Source organism: Camarhynchus parvulus, chromosome 18, assembly GCF_901933205.1.
Source record: "Camarhynchus parvulus chromosome 18, STF_HiC, whole genome shotgun sequence".
In the NCBI taxonomy this organism is placed as follows: Eukaryota; Metazoa; Chordata; class Aves; order Passeriformes; family Thraupidae; genus Camarhynchus; species Camarhynchus parvulus.
In genome coordinates, this window is record NC_044588.1 from 8,107,838 (window position 1) to 8,128,606 (window position 20,769).

Here is a 20,769-nt window from a genome sequence, read left to right on the forward strand (position 1 = left end):
AATAAGGGTCTGGATATCAGATTAAAGGTGAACATGAAGGCTCCACAGTGGTGGTCACTGAGATAAATAGGGCCAGGAGAGCAGCTCCTTTAAAGAGGCCTTTATTAAAGACAGCTCTGGGTGGGGAACCCAAGGGGTCTCACACACTGCCGCTGCTCCCACAAGACAATGCTGAGGAGGAGGAGGAGGGCAGTTCTGTCTCTTGGCAGAGCTGGGGCCTCTGTCCTCACCCGAGTCCTTAGAAAGACAATGTTGGCTCGTAGTTTAGGGGTATCCTCCCAGCTGAGTACTATTAAAGTTACGGTGGCAGGATGGAATCCGGCTCTGGTCAAGGGTGGGTGATTTAGTGTGGTTCTCTGCTGGGTTAAAGTCAACGTTTATGTGCTGGTTTGTTGTTTTGAGAGGGTTTCATGCGATTCCCACAGCCTCTCATTTCAATTCAGTCCAGGTGCAAGTCCTCCTGGGAGCAGGGCAGCAGGGGAAGGGATAGAAATCCGGGGTGAGATGGAAAGGGGTACAAATACAGAGTACGACAGAGAGAGATACAAATACAGGGTAAAATAGTAACACTTCACAGCGGCAACTAAAGGCAAGTCCTAGAACTCTAACATTCAATATTTAACAACAGACCAACACTTCAAATTAAGACCCTATCAACTTCATGATCATCAACTAGCAATTACTGCTCTGAAAAAGAGCTCTCATCTCCAGGGTTTCATTTCTCACAACCGTGCTCCCCAGGCCAGCGTGTGCAGCCTCCGGGCAGCCTCGCTGAGCCTGCCGCGGTACTCGAGGCGGCGGTGCAGCCCCGGGGGGACGCCTGCCAGCCCCCGCAGCAGCCCCCAGCAGCCCGCAGCGATGGTGCCCGTGGAATCGCTGTCGCCGCCGTGCAGCACCGCCCTGGCACACAGCTCCTCCCAGCTGTCCCCCGCTGCCAGCAGCGCCTCCAGCGCCACCATGGGTGCGTCGTGGCCGCTGCGGCCCGGCCAGCCGTCCAACGCCCAGCCCAGGTACTCTGTGTCCCGCTCGGCTGCGGACGGCAGCGATGGCACCCGCGGAGGGCCACCGCCTGCCAGGAGCCCGCGGGACTCCAGGTACCTGCAGAGACATGGGGACATCGAGGTCACGGGGGACACTGCTGTCACAGGCAATGGGGTAAGCAGTGAGGCTTTTCAGCAGCCCCTGTGTAGTCATGATATTAACTGAAAAATCCTTTCTTTAGGATTTTTTCCTCCTGAGAAGCCGAGAGGCCTCAGAAACGAAATGTAAACAATGGTTATCTGCTGCTGTGGAATGCAACAGGTAGATAGATCTGTGATTGGTCTCGTGTGGTTGTTTCTAATTAATGGCCAATCACAGCCCAGCTGTCCAGACTGTCTCAGTCAGTCACAAGCCTTTGTTATCTTCTTTTTCTATTCTTAGCTAGCCTTCTAATAAAACCCTTTCTTCTAGTCTTTTAGTATAGTTTTAATATAATATATATCATAAAATAAAATCAAGCCTTCTGAAACATGGAGTCAGATCCTCATCTCTTCCCTCATCCGAAGACCCCTGTGAACACGGTCACACCCCTGTGACCCCAGATAGGTGTGGGGACACTGGGGACAATCAGGAAACCTGGGGGGTAGCAAGGCACTGGATACCAGTACCACCAAGAACACTAAATGCCCCAGGAACCCCAGGGACACAGAGGTCACTGTCCCCAAGGATGGCACCTCTGGCAGGGACGCTGTGTGCAGCAGGGACAGACTGGGCATCAGGGTCAGCAGTGGCACCAGTGACACCACTGTGATGCCCTGCCAGGACTGTCAGAGAGCCTGGCTGGCACCAGTGGCACTAATGGACTGAGTCACCTTCCCAGTATCCTCCCCAGCCCCTCCTTGTGCTCCCAGTGTCGCCCCAGAACCCTCACAGTGTCCCCTCACCGGTGCCATGTGTCCCCAAAGAACGGCCAGGCAGCAGCATTGTCCTCCACGGCCACCCCGGTGCCCTGCACGTAGTCCCATGCCAGGGGCAGGACCCGCAGCAGCTCAGCCCCCCAGCGCTCTGGGGGTTCACCCCGAGCCCCTAGTGCTCCAAAGAGGGCCACAGCCAGTGCTCCAAGGTACCCTGTGGGGACAGGGGCTTCAGGGGGGTTCTGCTGTCCCCTCCAGCCCTCCCCTGCCAGGCTGGCACTCACCGGTGGGGTGGTGGTGGGTCATGCGCCCGCTCTCGATGCTCACCCGGATCAGAGTTGGCAGCTCCGAGGCACGTGGGTACCTGCACTGGCATCACACCAGCCCCCACACCCCTGCTCCTGTATTTCCAGGAATGTCCCCATTCCCATACCACCACCCTTGTCCCTGCTGTGCCCATTCTCCTAGCCCCATCACTCCACGTCCCACTCTTACCTGCTCTGTGACCTGTGTCCCTTTTCCCTATTGCTGTCCCCATGTTCTCCAACCCCAGCCTCCCAGCTCCAGCACCACATGTCCCCAAGCCCTGGACCTTGTCCCCTCCAGCTCCACCAACCTCATGTCCCCACTCCTCTCCCTCTGACATCCTCATGTCCCTCTCACCCTGCTCCCATCCCTTCACATCCTATTCCCTCCAGCTCTGACACCCCCTTATCCCCATCTCATGTCCCTCCCCATGTCCCCGTGTGGCATCCCTGTATCCCCCCTTCCACCCATTCCGACACCCCCACATCCCTGTCCCCATCACCCCAGTTCAGACACCCCCTTATCTCCATCCTGTGTCCCTCCCATGTCCACCCTTCCACTCATTCTGACACCCTCACATCCTTGTCCCTACCCCCTAGTTCTGATACATCCCTGTCCCTGAGTGTCCCCAGGGTCCCCAGGTGTCCCCCCAGTCCCCCCAGTGTCTCCAGTGTCCCCGTGCCCACCTGAGGCCGATGGCCAGGCTGCGCATGGCAGCCCCGCAGCCGGTGCTGCGGGGGTTGAAGGGGATGCGATAGCCCAGGGGCTCCCCCGGCCGCAGCTGGGAGGTGCCTGGCAGGGGACACGGGGGCGTGAGGCTCCCTGAGCCCCCCCTGCCTCTCCCTGGCTCCTTGAGCCCTGCTCACCTAGGATGCTGCTGGGTCCGGGCTTGCGTCCCTCCATGTCCCCCATGGCGGCCACGTAGCGCTGAGCCAGCTCCTGCAGGAGGGGTTCCCCCTCCAGGCCTGTGCAGGGTGGGTGTGAGGAACCCACCTAAGTTACCCACACTGGCAGGGAAAGGCCCCATGAACCCCCCAAAAATGAAAGGGGAGAATAAGATCCTCATTGCATCGCCCCCAGAAATGTGGGGAAAGGAGACTGCCCCACAGAGCCTGCAAAACTGGAGGGGAAGAAGGATGAGATCCATGGAGAAATGGGGAATCTTCCTGAGCACTACAAACTGAGTGAGAAAGGGGTACCCTGCCAGCTTCCCAAAGTGGGAGGGGGAAATGTCCCCATCTCCAGCACCCAATATGGGAGGAAAGGGCACATAAATGAGGAAAACCACACAGGCACACTCACAGTCCCCACACCACCCCCACCTAGAGGAAACAAGGATACACCCCCCCAGCCTCCTGGAAACCCCTAAAAGGTGGGGGAAGTGTCATAAAGATGCCCCAAAGTCCCCTCCAGAGCTGGACAATCCCAACTGGACTCCAGTTTGAGTCAGGGATGCCATGGGGACCTCCCTGACACATCCCAGGCTGTAAGGGGACACCCAGACACCAACCACACAGACAAGGAACACAACAGGGACCCCCCACCCCTTAGGGGACAAACAAGGACACCCCCTCCAGTGCCAGCCTGGGGTACAACAGGGACCCCAACCCCAGGGACCCCTCCCTTTTGCTCATGGTGTCCCCCACCTGAGGCCAGCCCCTCGGCGGTGGCGAGGTGCAGCACGGTGTCATCGCTGACGGGCCACTCGGGGGGCTCCAGGCTGATGGCTGCCAGCCCCCCCAGCTCAGCCAGCTCGGCGTGGATCTGGGGGCCCGAGGTGCAGTACTCCCAGCGGGCACCCCGATAGCCCAGGGCGTCCCCCACCCCGCTCAGCACCATGGCTGCCTCGTAGGCCTCCACCGAGGGCACCCTGGGGGAACAGAGAGCTCAGGGGGTGTTCAGGGGGTGCCAGGGTGTTCAGGGGGTGCCAGGGTGTTCAGGGGGCACCCTGGGGAAGGGAGGGTTCAGGGGGTGCCAGGGTGTTCAGGGGGTGCCAAGGTGTTCAGGATGAGCCTTCTCTGAACAGAGGGTTCAGAATGTTCAGGGGAACCCTCTCTGAACAGAGGGTTCAAGGGTGCCAGGGTGTTCAGGGGGTGCCCTCTCTGAACAGAGGGATCAGGGGTATTCAGGGGGTGCCCTCTCTGATCAGAGGGCTCAGGGTGTGCCAGGGTGTTCAGGGGCTATTCAGGGGGTGCCCTCTCTGATCAGAGGGCTCAGGGTGTGCCAGGGTGTTCAGGGGGTATTCAGGGGGTGCCCTCTCTGAACAGAGGGATCAGGGGGTGCCAGGGTGTGTTCAGGGGGTGCCAGCAGCAGGGGAAGCCCCAGGGATCCCGGTGCACTCACTTCTCCTCCATGGTGCAGCAGCTGGGAACGCCTGTCAGGGTCAGGGCACGGGGCCAGAGCTGGCCAGGGGCCCTTAAGGGGACCAGAACACCCCGGGGATGTGGGGTACAGGGCTGCTGCCCCCACTGTGAGAGGGAAAAGGCAGGGAGGGACTCCAGGGGCATCCTGGGCGGGAGGCAGAGGGAAAGAGAGGCTCCAGGGGCCCCAAATCTCTTTTTAGGGTCAAAGCTTTAAACTGTGGCAACAAAGCATCCTTTGAGGGCACAAAACCTAACTTCAGGGTTCAAAGTGTTTTCAAAGCAGAATTTTCAGGCCCCCAAGCCCTCTTTTTAAGACCCAAACCACCTTTTGGAGGATCCAAAGTCCTCTTTTACCACTCAAGTTTCTACTGGACTGCCTGAAGTCCTCTAATCAGCACCAAAGCTTCACTTCTTGGGGCCAGAGAGGTTCCCCTCTATTGCAGGGTCCACAAGGTCATTTGTAGCATCTCACCTACTATTTTTTTTTCATGCCTAAAGCCTCCATTTTGGGGCCAGAATCTTAATTTTTGGGCTCCCAATCTCTTATATTAGCTGTTGCTTTTTTTTAGGGCACACTTTTTCATCTTTTGGATCCAAACCCTCATTTATTGGACAGAAATCCTGCTAAAAATAGGCTAAAAAATCCACATTGGGATGGTCCTAGACCCCATGTTTCCTTCTGAAGCTCTTACTTCTGGCTTCCTAATCAGGCTCCTTTTAGGCTGCAAAGTCTCATTTTTAGTATCCAAAGAATGTTTCAGCTCACAACTTCTCTTTTTGCGAGTTCCAAGCAGGGTTTTTCCTCTCCAAAGCCTTCTTTTCAGGCAATTTGGCTCTTTTCCCAGGTAAAAAAAACAAACAAACAAACAAAAAAAAACCCCAACAAGCAAACCCCTGTTCTTTCTTGCTTGGTCACACTCTACAGAAATTAAAGTGCTACCTCAGACAGGGTTTGGTCCTGAAGGCAAGTGTACTGTTTGAATCATGAACTCCAGATTGATGATCATGAAATAAAAGAATTCTCAGTAATTGGTGAAACCAGGAGAGGCACCAACAAAACTTCCGGAGGGCAGACTTTGACCTTTTGAAGAAGCTGATTTGGAAACTTCCTTGGGAAGCAGCCTTTAAAAACAAAAGGGGTCCAGGAAGGATGGGATGTACTTGAAGAAAGTAATCCTGAAGGCACAGCAGCAGGCTGTCCCTGTGGGCTGGAACAGGAGCTGTTGGGGATGACAACAGGCCTGGAGGAGCAGGGAGCCTCTGAAGGGACTCCTGTTCTTCGTGTCCCTGCCTCAGTGTGGGCAGTGAGCAGAGCTGGGCAGGTTTCTGCCGTGTCTGTTTCTGGGGGATTCCTTACTGGGGGCAGCACTCAGAGCAGAGTCAGAATTTTTTAAGAAAAATCCTTTTGTTAGGATCTTTCCTCCTGAGAAGCTGAGAGGCCTCAGGAACAAAATGTAAACAATTATCTGCTTCTGCGCCATGCAACAGGTGCATCTGTGATTGGTCTCGTTGTTGTTTTTAATTAATGGTCAATCACAGTCCAGCTGGCTCAGACTCTCTGGTCACTCACAAGATTTTATTATCGTTCCATTCCTTTCTATTCTGTCGCAGACATCTTTTATGAAAAATCCTTTCTTTAGAATTTTTCTTCCTGAGAAGCTTCAAGAACAAAATGTAAACAATGGTTATCTGCTGCTGTGGAATGCAACAGGTGGATCTTTGATTAGCCCATGTTGGTTGTTTCTAATTAATGGCCAATCACAGTCAGCTGGCTCGGACTCTCTGTCCAAGACAGAAGCTTTTGTTATCATTCCTTCCTTTTCTATTCTTAGCTAGCCTTCTGATGAAATCCTTTCTTCTATTCTTTTAGTATAGTTTTAATATAATATATATCATAAAATAATAAATCAGCCTTCTGAAACATGGAGTCAGATCCTTGTCTCTTCCCTCAACCTAAGACCCCTGTGAACACGGTCACACTATTCCTTTCAAGCCTTCTGATGAAATCCTTTCTTCTGTTCTTTTAGTACATCAGTTTCTTTTAATATAATATATATCATAAAATAATAAATCAGCCTTCTGAAACATGGAGTCAAGATTCTCAGCTCTTCCCTCGTCCTGGGACCCCTGTGACCACCACCACATCAGTCTGCTGGTGCTCTTTGTGCAAGCTGCTCCCCGCCAGACACACTTTTGGTACTTCCTGCACTCCTCTTCTTCCTCTCTGGCATTGCATCAGTCCCATCATCTGCTCCTCCCTCCTCCAGGCTGGCAATCTGCCCGTGTCACCTCTGTGGTGGCACGAGTCCCCTGACCCAAGCACCACTCCTGGTGTCCTCTGCCAGCTTGCTGAGCCTCCTCTCTGCCCCAGTGTGACAGTGGTCACAAGGGTTCTTGAACTGGGGAAGAGACGAGAATGTTGACCCCATGTTCAGAAGGCTTGATTTATTATTTTATGATATATATATTTATTACATTATAACTATACTAGAAAGAAATAGAAGGGAAAGTTTCCAGAAGGCTAGCTAAGCTAAGAATAGAAAAGAATGATAACAAAGGCAGCTGGCTCCAACAGAGAGCAAGAGCCAGCTCTGCTGTGACTGCTCAGTAAATCCAAACATCCACATGAGACCAATCACAGATCCACCTGTTGCACTCCACAGCAGCAGATAACCATTGTTTACATCTTGTTGCTGAAACTTCTCAGCTTCAGCAGGAAAAATCCTAAGAAAGGATTTTTCCTAAAAAGGATGTCTGCGACACCCCAGCATCCCGTTAGGAAAGACATTAAACAGGACCAGCCCCTGAGCCTTGGGAGGAGCTGTTTGTTCCTGGCTCCATGGTGGTGTCACTGAGCAGCACCCTCAGGGCCTGGCCCTCCAGCCCTTTTCAGCCACTACTGGCACATCCAGCCCACGTCCCTTCCAGTGACTCAAACTCCACATTTCAAATTGCTAGATGGGCACATGCGAGTGCAAAATCCCATCACACAACCAACACACTGAGGGTATTTCCAGCAGCTGCCTCAAAACCTGAGAAGAAGGAAACACCCTGTAAATTATTCATACAATGTCACAGTCCACCAGTCAGAGGCATGATGTTCACTGGAAATTGTCATCAGCTCAACAAAAACACTGGATGATGTGTCAGGGAATTCTTTATGTTTTATTCTTGCCATAACTCTGGTAACCAGCCAGATATTTAGGCCCAAAAGGTGTTGGCTAACAAACCCTTAAATTCTACATCAGGCTTCCATGAATGGTGGCTGACAAGCCCTTAATTTTGTATAGTACACTTCAATAATTTCTCAGCTCCTCAGAAGTGCTGGCTACCAAGTCACAACCCATTTCCACAAGCTCCCACAACAAACTTCAGTGTGGAGCATGGGGCAGAATCATTGCCATGCTTTGCCCAGACAAAGCAAGGGAGGAGATAATAAAGGCAGAAAAGGGAGAGAGAGAACAAAGCTCATCACCAGTCCATAGATCCCATGTTGGTTCTACTGTGGATGGTGTGGAGCAGGGATTGCGAGACAAAAAAAGCCAGAGAGAAAGAGGAAAAAGAGCCAGGGGGGCCAATTGGCTTCCTGTTATAGTTAACTTGGTGCCTACCTCTGACACAGACTAAATTTTTGTGCTGTTTGCTTCATACATGCACAGCCAGCTTTTCTGGGAAGTGAGCATGAGTGTCAAAGCAGAGCAGGAATTTGCCTCAGTCTTCTCCAATGACCTTTCCTATTGCAATAATCCGAATGTTTGAGACAAAGCATGCTTAGATCTGGTCCTCCACAGCCCAGCAAGGGGTTTTAATTCTGGCTTTGGCTTTTCTGCCTGTTGGTTCCAAACAGGTGGGACTTGGTTCATTTCAGATGCTATGCTGCTGCAGCATCCAGGCTGTGCTTGTCTGACATGCACCTCTGGGATGCTCAGCCCTCCACACTGACAGGTAAGAGTTTGTGATCTCCACAACCTGGCTCCAGAGGCTGCAGTCCTGCCATGAGGACCTGCCCAGCTCTCTCTCTACTGGCAAGGTTTGCACCCAAGCAAGGCTTGGTGCAGGCACCTCCTGGCAGATCCTGTCAGAGAGCCCTGGAGCTGTGGCATTCCTGGGAGCATGGCCCAGGCCTAAAGAACTGCTTCTCTTCCTCCTCCTTTCTGTTAAATTGCCACAGTTGGTGCTGCTCATGATCCAGCTGCAGAGGTCACTGCCCCACTGTGGGGATCTGCTCCTGGCTCTCTCCCTGGCATGGCTCCTCTGACTGTGCATCACTTTAATCCTGCCAGGCACAGCCTGGGCTGCTGGAGGACCTCCCTGACCCAGCATGGAATGGGCATTTGGTGGTGCTGGTGAGGAAGCTGTCGTTTCTCTCATTTTCAAATCCGAGCACCTGGAAGGAAAAAAGAGTTCTCTCTGCTTCAGGCATTCTTTGTAGGCTCCTCTGGGATTCAGTCATTTTCTTGGAGCAACAGAGGGAAGATTTCACCAAGGTCACCAGTGGTGAGTTTAATTCAAGTGTTCCCACCATGTCTGCACTGTCAGAGCAAGTCCTCATCTTTTTACCCCCTGTAGCCTCCACTTCAGAGAATCCTAGAATGTGGATGAAAGAAATCTCATTCCAACCCCAATGCCATGGGCAGGGACACTTTACACTATCCCAGGTTGCTCCAAGCCCTGTCCAACCTGACCTTGGACACTTCCAGGGATCCAAGGGCAGCTACAGCTGCTCTGGACATCCTGTGCCAGGGCCTCACCAGCCTCACAGGGAAGAATTTCTGCCTAAAATCTGAACTAAATCTTGCCTCTTTCACTTTAAAATAATTTCCTCTGCCCCATCACTACACTCCCTGCCAAGGAGTCTCTCCCCATCTTTCCTAGGGGCTTCCTTTAAATGCTCTTCTCTACAAGAGCCATCTTCCAAGAGCAGACAAGAGGCACTTTGCACAGGGCAGCACCCTAAATCCAGCAGGGAAAAGGAGGACTGGAGTGGGATAGGTCAGAAGTGACAGCATTGAAGGATGCAGGAAGGAACTGTCCCTATGGCAGAAACACTCAGGAGGATGAGCAGACAAGGAGCTAATCCAGGATTAGGAAATGTTTTCTGACCACGTGATCCTGGTTCTTACCTGGCATAAAACAGCAAGTAGGCTTGCTGCCCTAGAACCGTGTGGATGTCACAATTATCCACAGACTCATCATCCATCTTGTACCACAGCCCATTGCTGGCCTGCAAAGAAAGGCACCCAGCTCTGGAGAGAACTGCAGGGTTTGTCTGTGTCACTTGAGTCAGAAATGACACAGATAAAAGGACACACAGATAAAAGTGACATACTCCGTGCTTTTTCAGAAGGCTAATAACAATTTTATCAGGAACCCATTCCTTGTTATACTCTAGTTAGCTACAGGAGGACCTGATTGGTTCTTTAATCAAAACACTATCACCGCTGGCTAATTAAGAAACCGCCCTTTTGGTAATCAACCTTATGAGGAAAGCAGAACACACAACGTTATTACAAACAGCACCTGGGGATTGCTTCCATGTGATTATCATTATTTCTCTCCAGCTCCCTAAAGTCTCCCAGACCAACTCATGGGAAAGCTTATCTAGCTTTCTCTCTGACACATCCACATCTCCACAGCACCAAAGGCAGAAAACTGCCAAACCAGGAGTACACAAATGAAACCAAGCCCCAAAGGAAACCTTCTCCCCCCAAAACCTTGGCTGCCAGTAACTCTGCTGGGGAGGTTTGTCTTTCCCAACACGCTTTGTCAGGAGGGAAGTTGCCCTTTACCTTTGCATAGCACAAGAAGTGTCCTTCAAGGCAGGTGTCCCCACTGTGAACCACGATGGCGTACAAGGAGCAGAGGAGGGGCTCTCCAGCTGTGTCTGACATGTATGGCCGAAGGTCCAAGTATTCAGGATACTCCACGAACTACAGAGACACCAAGAGGACTCAGAAATGATCCTCAGCTACCACAGGAAATATCCTTCAGCTTGTAATGGCTTGCGTGGCAGCAAACTGCTCTGACTGAGGCGCTTTGGCTGAGAACAGAGTCCAGCCTCGTCTTTTCATGGGAATTCTCCTCTCCCCAGAAGGGAACACAAAAATTCCAACAGGAGAATCTTGTGACAGAGCTTTGGGGAATCTTCTGCTTTGGAAAGAGAAAGTTGCACTCCACTTGCTTGCACACCTTGCTGATCTTTGTTCCAGTCCACTGGTCAGCCCTTTCCAGGCACAGCGTGAAGACTCTGGGTGCACGATGGACTGTGACCTTCTTGGAGGCAGCAGCTTTCTTCTTACACCTTGAAACCAAGCACAAACCAAGTGCTGAAATGGGCCCCATCTTCCCCCAAGAAGGCCAGGCAACCTTTCCCATCTCACACATCCTTATGTAATTTTAAGGTTATTCAGAGGCATATTTAAAAAGTTGTGTCTTGTTATTGTGCGTTAAACCTCCTTGAGAAGATGAGTTCAGTGCCATGCAGCCCCTCACACAGGATCTGGTGGTTTTATGTCGTGTGGAATCATCTTACTTGCTACATCTGAAGCACTCTGTCTGATCCAGCTGCCTGGGTGTCACACAGTCCTCCAGAACTGTGGTGAGGGACGAGGCTGCCTGGAGGAGAGAGAGAGGAGCTGCAGGAAATTCTCTCACCCAAACACTTCCCAGGACAAAAAGACTGAGGCAGCTGATGCTGAGGAGAGCCAGCACTACCCCAGGAGGAGGGAGTGGTGCTGAACATTTCCCTCATGTCTCAGGGGCTCCCACAGTCATCAAGAGCTCCCTCTGTGTTGGCACCACTCAGTTCAGCTGCCAAAGGCATGCAGGGGTGTGATGGGGTACGCAGGGGTCTGAGGATGAGGGAAGAGACGAGGATCTGACTCCATGTTCAGAAGGCTGATTTATTATTTTATGATATATATTATATTAAAACTCTACTAAAAGAATAGAAGAAAGGATTTCATCAGAAGGCTAGCTGAGAATAGAAAAAGAATGGAATGATAACAAAGGTTTGTGTCTCAGACAGAGAGTCCGAGCCAGCTGGGCTGTGATTGGCCATTAATTAGAAACAACCACATGAGCCAATCACAGATTCACCTGTTGCATTCCACAGCAACAGATAATCAATGTTTACATTTTGTTCCTGAGGCCTCTCAGCTTCTCAGGAGGAAAAATCCTAAGGAAAGGATTTTTCATAAAAGATGCCTGTGACACAGGGGCATCAGCAGTGAAAACTGATCCTACCTACGAGCCTGGGAGCCAGGTGGGTGTTGAGGGAGGGCAAAGGAAGGAGTAGGAGAGTATGTCAAGGCTGCAGAGGGGTTAATGATTGCTAGTCCAACCCAAACCAGCACCACAGGGAGAGCAGTGCCATGGCCTCTGCAGGACACTGAGGACTCTGTGCTTTCCCCTTCCCACTCACCACCTAGCTCCCTTGTGCTCACAGTATAAGTTTTTAAGACAAGTGCTTTGGTTCTGGAAAGCTACAGGGGCCTTGGGATGTCTTGAAGCTCAGTTGCAAACCTCTTACTCTGATATCCAAAGAGACATCCAGGAAGGCCTTGTAGGAATCGACAACTGCTTGGCAGCTCAAGCACGTGACTGGAAGAAAAATCAAAATGCTGAGTGAAATTAATTGATTGTGCTTGTGGGTTCTCCTACACCAGCCATGACAGCTGCTTGTCAGAGGTGGACAGAAGGGCACAGACAAGACAAGTAAAGCAGCAGTTATGGAAACCTACCTCTAGATTTCATAAAGCCTCCAAATATTTGATGGACGATGGTAGTTTCTTGTGAAGAGATGTCCAAGCTGGAAATAAATGGCAAGGCAGAGAGTCACCTCCTCCAAGGGTTTAGTACTGTAAAGTCTGGGTGTCAGTTTTCCTTGATGGGAGCACATCAAGGAGTCCAATAGGGTTGGGAAAATTAAAACTTGCAATTTGCTGGTGCTTACTGGCAGCTCAGACAAGCTCTGTGCATGGCATCGAGCGTGCAGCGCAAGAACTCGTAGGCGTTCTCCTGCCTGCCATACTCAAACTCTTCCCCTATGACTGAGAAACAATTTAGTAGCTCTCCCTAGAAGGAGAGAAGACAAAGAAGAAAACCTCTTGGAGGGCCTGAAGCAACTTACATTTGAGGTCCCTGAGGATAGCTCCAGGCAGGATGGCGGTGGCTGAGGAGCACAGGACCTTCCTGACGTGAGCTTCCATGGTGCACATCATGCAGAAGCCTTGCTGCTGGCCTGAACAGGGGAGGGAGCAAGGAAGGGAGGGATAGAAGCTTCTCAGGGTAACAAAACATCTTGGAAAACCTAATGGAGATCTTGAAGTTCTAAGAACAGTCTCCACTTCTTTACTACCCAAACTGGCAGTGTCCCAACAAGCCCAGGACATTTGAGTGCACAGAAAACATTCCTCATAGGGAAAAGTTTCTGTGCAGAAGTGTTCTGTGCAATAAGCCAAGAGAGTTCAACTTGCAGGGCTAGAAACTTGGGGCAAGAAGGAGGTGTTCTGCTGAAGGTGAGTGCACCTTGATAGGACAAGCATCTTCTAGCCAATGCTCAAAGGCCATAAGCTCATGGGGCTGACAAAGAAGGGCTGCTGTTCTCTAAATCTGATTCCAGGTTCTGGGAATCCTTGGGATGTGCCCAAGAGATTTACAAGGAGATGTTCCTAAAAGCACTCACAGGACTGGCTGTGCTGGTAAGAGAGCAGGTAGTTGGCCAGAGGGGGTGTGTACGTCAGGCACTGCAGGATGACATTGATGTAGCAAGTATTGCCCAGGTTGAAGAGTCCTGCTCCAGGTCTCTGTCTTTGCTGCCAGTCCATGGAAATCTTCTCTGGGGGAAAAATCCTTTTGGCAGAGCCATTCCCTCGGCAATGTCTGCAGGGAAACGAGGTTTGAAAAGAGGTGAGACAATTTTTAAGTTGTTCCTTAGAACCATATTCAAATGTTGAGTTGTCTACAGGAGCACCAAGGACAACAGCTCCAGTCACCAACTCAAACATGGGGAAAGCCTAAAACCCTGCTGACATCTACTGGTAGGGATGCACTTTTGGAAAACTCTCTGTTCCCCTGTGTACTCTGCCAAAAATCCCAACAAACCCACTCTGATTTCTGGGCCTTCCTTTCCCTTTGGAATGTTGTATTTCCAGGACTCACAGAAGCTGTTCCACTTTGCAGTCATCACTCCTCTCAGGAACAGAGGGGAAACCTTCGGATGACAAAGCTCCAGAAAGATCTCCTCCAAAAAGATCAGCTCAGCACCAATCCCATCGCTTGAAGGGAAAGGAAACAATTGTAGCTCAACAAACTTCTTTAGAAACCCCAAACATGACCCACAAGGCACCTTCAGCTATCAAAAAAGTTTTGGTGGCGCTTGTAGCTGTTGTCAAGGATGAAGATTGCTTGGAAAAAGGCAGGCCCACAGTGGAAGGAGCCTAGATATCCTGAAGGCCAGCTCAGCCCAGCCAGCTTTCAGGGGCTCTCTCCTCAGGATGCCAAACTCTGGGCAGGTGAAATCACAATTGCTGGGCCAGTGCCATATCTCTGCCTCTTTGTGACATGAGGCCACATGGGGCCATGTCCCTTTGAGGCCACAGAACCCCCTGGTTTCACAGCCCAGGCACTTCTCACAGCTGGAAGTCACTGGAGCAGGGGCTGTGGACAAAGGGCTATTTGTCTGTCAGCAGAGCTCCTGCCTCTTCCAGGAGCTCCAGCACCAGAGGACTCTATTCGCTGAGGGCTGTAAATGAGCCTGGTCACGGTTTAGGTTGGCACACTTGGAGTGCTGGGGGTTTCTGTTCCACTCTTCCCAGCTTCTTCCAGGCTTTAAATCCCCTAAAAATCCCTTTTTGGAGGAAAAGCCTTCAGTTGTGGCAGTGAAGCATCCTTTGAGGGCACAAGCCTAACTTCAAGGCTGTCACTATAGGACACAAAACAACACAATGTGCACACACCGCTGCTGTCAAGGAGGAAAAAGGGAAGTTTATCTTCTGACCCCAACATTTATAGATTTTTAAAAGTGACAGTGGATTGGAGGGTGACAGTGCCACCTCTCCAATGACACTGGACAAACCAACAGTCCATCAAATTTCTCCTCCTGCATAAAAGAATGCAAAACAATAAGTTATGTACAGAAAGTGTGTGAGAAAGTTCGTTACAAGAATGTCAACATCAGAAGGCTTAGAAAATCTTAAAAAATCAGGGTGACACAAGGCCTTCATTTTTATTTCCAAAAGCCCCTTTTAGTTCTCACAGACCCAGTTTGAAGACCCAGACTCCCTTTGAGAGTGTCCAAAGCCTTTTTTTACATCTCAAAGCTTCCACTAGGATGCCTAAAGCCCTCTTGTCAGCATCAAAGCTGACTAGACATTGACATTGTTTCTTGAGTCCAGAGAGGAACCAGTAATATCACCTCAAGTTTGTAGAGAAGCTCTGTAAGAGCAAAAAAATTTCTTAGCACAAATTAATTCCTGTTGTTTTGGGTGTGAAGTAAATAGGAATTTGTACTTAGAAGGGGAAGGTCAGTGAAAACTTTCAGTCCTGACACTGCTGATTTGAAAGCAGGAACGTTTGCAGCTTGGCTCTGTGCTACCCCCAAAAATGGGGGAATTTTGAGCTGGGCTTGGAGTGTTTCCTTATTTTTTAAGTTGGTTTTCTGGGCTTTCTAGGCTTTTCCTAGCCCCATCCGTGTGAGAGCTCCACTGGCTCTTGGAGTCTGCAAGAACATGATCCTGCATAGGGCTGGGAAGGAAGATGAATCCTCTCCTTGTTGGTTCTGCAGTTCATAGGCTGCAAAAGAAAAGCGAATTCCAGCACTGCCTCTTCCCTCTAGAACATTTCGTGTGGGACCAACTGTTGAACATTCTTGGTTTTGTAACGGGACTCCCTGAGACTGAAAATGCCTGAAGGTGCTCTGAATTGTGCTGGGACAGAAAAAAAATTGGGTTTTTCCTGATGAGAGGAATGGTGGATTTGTCTTTACAAGCCACCTGGGGGTCTGCTGGTAGATAAAACCAGCACTGGAAGATAAAAGAAACAATAGGAAAGGATTCCACTGATTGATGAATGAAAAAAGATATTTGCTTTTACAAATAAACTTTAGGTTTGCTGATAAATTAAATTAGACATTGAGAGATGAAAGAAACAATGGGGAAGAAGAACCCCTAAATTCCATGAGAATTAAAAATTAAAAGGGAGGGTTGAACATTAGAGGGGAATCTCTGGTATCTGGTGTTTTGGGAAGTCTGTATGTCTCAAGTGCCTCAGCCAATGGGGAAAGAGAGAGGGAAATGCAGCCGGGAAATTGGGATAAAAAGGAGGCTGCGTCCTCCAAAAATTCGAGAGATCCCAAGGGAATGCCCCATGGCCTCTCCCTTTATTCCAATAAAGCCAGAAGGGACTCCTCAGTCTCCTCTTTAGACATAAACCTCTGGTGTTTGCAGATTAATTTTCCTCACACTGGGCACTGTCAGAGCTCATCACAACAGCCACACGATAGCGCTGCCGGCTCGCAAAAGGAGAAAAAGCACCGAGATCGGCTGGGAAACAGCCCGAGGGCAGAGCCAAGCTGGAAGTGTCCCTGCTCTCAAATAACCTTTGTCAGGACACCAAGTGTTCACTGCCCTTCCCCTTCTAAGTACAGACTCTTATTTACAGCACACCCAAAGGGTGGGACACAGCGTGAATTCCTGGGCTCTAAGAAGTCTTTTCACTCTCACAGTCTGCCTACAAACTTTGAAAACATCCGGCAAAAACAGAGCTGACAAAAGTGCCAGCTGAGAGAGAGAGAGCTCCTGCTACCTCCAGCCTCAGCTGCACCCATCAAACCACCCTGGTGTGCTCACTTTCCTTCTCAGCACTGGGTCCTGTCACAGTCCTGCAGCCTCACAGAGTCAGGAGGCAAACAGAACACCACCAGGCTCTGCTCACACACTAAAGTTACCAGGACTAAAAGCTCAGCAGCCTGGACTTTGCATTCCCACCATAACACTTCAACAGGTCTGGCCCATAGAGCTCCCTGCTAGGAAAAGCAATTAAATTCACCAAGGACCACCCAGTGTGCGCAATCAACGCTGGTTTCTTTGCTGAAGAGAGGAACTGTAGGAAGAAATGGGATTCCCTCCTCCAAAATAGAAAACATCTAGGGGTTGATCCCATAAAAAAATGATGTTACTGGGCTTCACCTGCCCTGGTAGGGAGGGCAGGGACCGGGAGGCAAGGAGAGGCCAGGGGAGAAAGGGCCAGGCAAGGCAAGGCAGGGGATGGGTACACAAGGGATGGGGCAGCAAGGACACAGAGGGGTCAGAAACGCAAGACAAGGACACAGAGGGGTCAGAAACGCAAGACAAGGACACAGAGGGCTCAGAAAAGCAAGGCAAGGACACAGAAGGGTCGGAAAGGCAAGGTCACAGAATGGTCAGAAAGGCAAGGTGAGGACACAGAGGGGTCAGAAAGGCAAGGCAGGGAATGGGTACACAAGGGATGGGCAGTCAAGGCAAGGCAACAACACAGAGGGGTCAGAAAGGCAAGGCAGGAACACAGAATGGTCAGAAAGGCAAGGCAGGAACACGGGGGGGGTCAGAGAAGCAAGGCAAGAACACAGAATGGTCAGAAAGGCAAGACAAGGACAGAGGGCTCAGAAAAGCAAAGCAAGGACACAGAGGGGTCCAAAAAGCAAGGCAAGGACACAAAGCAGTCAGAAAGTCAAGAGAAGGAAAAAGAGGGGTCAGAAAGGCAAGGCAAGGACACAGATGGATCAGAAAAGCAAGGCAAGGACACAGATGGATCAGAAAAGCAAGGCAAGGACACAGAGGAGTCAGAAACTCAAGACGGGGCAAAGAAGAGGAAGGAAAGGCTTTGAAAGGCAAGGGAAGAAAGCAGCAGGCTGGTGAAGGTTTGAGAAGCAGCAGAAAGGAAGGGAGTGGGTAGGCAGGGCAGGGAGGACAAGGGGGGCTTTGCAAGGCAAGGAAATGAGAGATAGGAAAGGAGGGAGAGTCAGGCAGGGCAAGGCAAGGTGAGGGAGGAAAGAGCAGGCAGGTAAAGGAGACGGATGGGTGTAAAAGCGCCCAGACAAAGCCAGCTGTGTAGGCAAGGCAAGGCAAAGTAGGGGGTGGGAAGGAATGGCAGGAAAAGCAAGGTTTGGTAGGAATGGCAAGGAAAAGCAAGGTGTGGTAGGAATGGCAAGGCAAGGCAATGGATTGACTGAAAGCCCAGAGGTTTTAGGAAAAGCAGGGCCAGCCCAGGGATTGGCAGGCAAGGAGAATCAATGGCAGGGGAGTAAAAGCAAGGCAAGGACAGGGAAGAAAGAGGTAGGAAAGTCATAGTCTCTGACAAATTAAAGTGAGATTTCTTTTCCCCAAGAAAGAAATCCTGTAACCCCAGTGTTTCAAATGCAGATGGGAGCAATCCTTGCATGTATTGAATTTTGGAGGTGGAATCCCAATTTCAGCCAAGAGCTTCTGGATGACGGTGGCAGTTCTTTGCCACAGGAAAAAAATCACGGCCCTGGTGTTCCAGGTGTAAATGAGAGACATCTCAGGGGAGGTCAAGGCCAGCTACACCCCTCTGTCCTGGCTGATTTTTGTCTGGGAGCAGTCCTTGGGGGTACTGAATTTTGGAGACGCAATAAAAATTTTTGGTCTCCTGGAAGATAAGAAGGAGATTTCCTCTCCATGGGAAGGAAAGAACACAGCCCCAGGGTTTCATGTGCAAAGGAGAAACCCATGGGAGGTTGGGGTTAGGGGGTTAGGGTCACATTGATGCAAGGATTAGGGTCATGGTTAGGGGTAAATGAGGGTTAGGATTAGGTTCAGGGAAGGGTTAGGGTTTGGGATAGGGTTAAGGGTGGGCTTGGGTTTCAGATTGTTTATGTAGTGGTTTGGTTTAGGGTTGTTTAAGGATGATTTTTAGGGTTATGTAAGGCTTGGGGTTATGGTTAGTTGGGATTAATGTTATTTTTCATTCCAAATTAGGGGTAGGGTTATTTTTAGGATTTGGGATTGGTTCAGGTCTGGGTTTAGTGTTAGGCTCTTATAATGAATCAGGATAGGGTTGGTGTTGGTGTTAGCTCAGGTTGATTCTTTGGTTATGGTTAGATTTTTGTCTTTGCAAGGATTAAGGTTTGGGTCTTTTTTTATTTAGGACATGGGTTATGGTTATGTTTTTGGTTATGGTTCATTTTGGGGTTATTGAAGGTTTTGGGCTAGGATTACGTGAGGTTTGTGGGTGTGATTAGCTTTAGGGTAAATTTAGGCTGAGGCCTCAGGTTACCATGAGTGTTGTTATTATGTTTAGAATTAAATTAATGTTTAGGGTAAAGTTTAGTGTCAGGTCTCCTGTTAGGCTTAGTTTTATGCTCTCAGTTCTGGAGAGTTGAGGTACAATAGCTGGAAAACAAAAAGTAAACTCCAAATTGTAAAAACCGCCTTGGGTGGGAAGAATAGGAAGAGCTGGGTAGGTGAGCCAGCTCATTAATTAAGTGGTTAATTAACTCATTAGCTTCAGGGGAGTCTGGGACTGCCAATTGCAATGTGTACACAGAAATAAAAGGCCACTTGGAACAAATGCCCGTGGCACAGTGGGTCTGGAGCTGTGCTGGTGGCACACAGCAGCAGCTGCTGAGTGCGGTCTCAGCTGAAACCCTGGCAGGGACAAATTTTGAGGGGTGACCCCCCCCCACAGGACCTGGCCATGGCTTCCAACATCCTCTTCCACCCTTGGGGGCAGCACTTGAGTCACAGCTCCCAAATTTGGGTGAAAATACGGGGCAGAGAAGCACCCTGTGCTGGCCAGGGCTTCCTCCTCGCTGCAGGGCTGATCCTCGCCCAGCCTCTGCTGCTCCTTCGGCTTTTCTCCCATGGCTTAAAGCATTTCTGGATAACGTGGGGCTGGGGCTGATGGAGCTCAGCATCTCATCAGCAAGTGCTGCCTGGCCCTGGGGCAGGGAGTGAGGAGGGCTCAGGCTGCAGCACCAAGAGCAGGAGCTGTGCAGCCCCCTTGCCTTCCCCTCAGCAAATATTTATGCTTGAAGCTTTCTCTCTGAAAGGCCTAATTGGAGTCTAGGTGAGCTGGCACACTAGAACAGAGCCTAATAGAGACATTGCAGTGCTATTAGCACAGATGGTTGTCATATGTATGCAAATGAGGAGCAAATTGAATTTGGTGTCCCCTCTCACCAGCTGTCCTATCAGCACCGGCTCCTGCAGCAGCACGAGGCGCTGCCGCTGCTCTGCTAATCTGTCATCGCAGATTAATTACAACCAACACATTCATCTTCATTTGTTTCCCCGCACAAAGGAACTATCCTGTGCTTTCAAGTGCACTCTGATGGGACGGGGTGCTCCAACCTGGGAAAAGAAGGAAGAAAGGGAAGGAGGGCCAGGCAGCTTCATTAGTGCCAGCCCCGGGGGCTGGGGCTGCTGCGGCCTGAGCGGGGCTTTCGAGCTCCTTCTGGCAAAGCCGACCCCACTGGGGGCACGGGGAGCCTCGGCCACCTGCCTGCAGCTCCTGGGACCTACACTCTGCTCCGTGAGCCTTCCCGGGGCTGTGCTCTGCTTGGCTTTGTCCTGAAGTGCCAGTGTCTGGGGTTTCTGGGGTTGAAATGGCTCCCAAAGTATTAAAAAGTCTCTTTTTTCCCAGCCCTGTGACCGAAAAGTTGAGATTCATTAGTTCTGCTTTTCAAGGTTGTTTATTTTCTCTTATCTATAACATTCTTTCTCTGACCTGCTGAGATCTGTCCAGCAGGTTGGGTTGTGGCACAGTCCCTGCCCTTGGGGTGGTGTTGGCTTTTTTTACTAAGAAATAATTGGAACGACTGCTTTTACACTAAGAAATAATTTTAACTCCGTGTACTTTATTTACAATAATTTCCCAATACCTATCACCTGTGTTAGGCAGTCTGTCTCTACTCTAAACCAATCCAGAAGTGCCACCATCCCAGCAGCAGATGGAGGACAAGAAGAAGAAGAAGAAGGACAGGACACACCCAGATTCCTCCATTTTGCCTCTTGAACCCCCATTCTAAATCCCCAAACTTCTACTTTTTCACCCTGTGACAAATTCACTATCATTCTACTCAAACCCCTGTGGCTTGTAACTCTTCACACAAAGTTGGGAATTGTTTCCATGGGTTAAAATCAAAGGCACAGGTGGTTTTGACTCCATGCCAAGGTCTCTGAGCCCCCTGCCAGGGTCTGGAGCCC